The following is a 1528-nucleotide window of genomic DNA, read 5'->3' on the forward strand; positions in this document are numbered from 1 at the left end:
GTATTTCTGAAACAACACTCTTAGGATCACTCTTTGTTTTAGACCTTGCTAGCTGTATCTTTCATTTGATACTGTCTGGGGTCTGTGTTTCCTTGTTTTAGACCTTGCTAGCCGTATCGTACATTTGATACCGTCTAGGGTCTGTATTTCCTTATGTTAGACTGAGTCAGGCGTATCATTCATTCGATACTCTCCTGGAGTCTATGATTTCTTTTGCCTTAGTCAGCAGTATTTCCTGCTGAGGCATATGTGATTTTCCCTAATGTTTTTACTAGTGATATTTTCTTACTTCCTTTAAAATCAAATACCGTATTTTGGTAATGATAGTATTTCAGGGAAAATTACTCTTTAAAACATAACTCTGTCGAGTCTTGGTAGAAGACTGCTTTTATTTAGAAAATATAGGATTTTTTGGAAAGGACTCTAATACACTGTTGATTCTAAACTACTACTTTTATAAAGTTATTTTGAATAAAATGCTTACTTACACAAATGACACTAAATACTTATGAACTCACCAGCATTTATAAAAATGCTGATACTCGCTTTCAAAATAACTTGTATTCTCAGGTCAGCAATAGACAGGTACATCTCAAGAGCTTTTGTGGAGACAACCTAGTACCAAGCTGCACCTATATTATTATTACTTGTATTACTTTGATGTCTCTATGTAATGTAACTTATGTAAAACTATTACTATTAATGCAATGGTTGTTGTACTTTGATTACTATACTGCATATGTTTTGATACTTGACATGAAGTCATCCACCCCAGAACGTTTCCGCAGTTCCGGTTTAGGGGTGCGACACACGTGCCCTAAGAATTCGACTCTTCGAATCCAAAATTCGCAATTCGAGAACTTGACGTAGAGCTTCTCCGAACGTAATGTTTCGAGGACTTATCGTAGATGTTGACTATGCTCCTCCTTACTACGAGAGTAGATAAGTATGTCATCGATGAAGATGATGAAAAACTGATCCAAGTAAGGACGGCACACCCTATTCATTAAGTCTAAGAATACAGTGGGCGCGATTGTCAATCCGAACGGCATCACTACGAATGATAACGAGTTCGGAAGGTTGTCTTTGGAAGATCCTCTCCTAGCACTCATAGTTGGTGATATTCGGATCTCAAGTCGATTTTTGAAAAGAATTTCGCCCCTTGAAGTTGGTCAAATAAATCATCGATACGAGGCAACGGATAACGATTTTTGACCGTCAGCTTGTTGAGCTCCATGTAGTCAATGCACATACGAAATGATCCGTCTTTCTTCTTGACGAACAAGACTGGAGCTCCCCAGGGTGAGAAGCTTGGTCTTATAAAGCCCTTGCTGAGCAGTTCGTTAAGTTGACCGGACAGTTCTTGCATCTCCGCAGGTGCTAGACGATAGGGCGATTTGTCTACGGGGGTAGCCCCTGGAACTAAGTCGATTCGGAACTCGAGTTGATGTTGCAGAGGTAATCCTGGGAGTTCTTCTGGAAAGACGTCGGGAAATTTGCGTACTACTGGAATGTTCTGAATGTCCTT

Source organism: Lactuca serriola, chromosome 7 (assembly GCF_051521515.1).
Source record: "Lactuca serriola cultivar US96UC23 chromosome 7, Lser_US96UC23_V15, whole genome shotgun sequence".
NCBI lineage: Eukaryota > Viridiplantae > Streptophyta > Magnoliopsida > Asterales > Asteraceae > Lactuca > Lactuca serriola.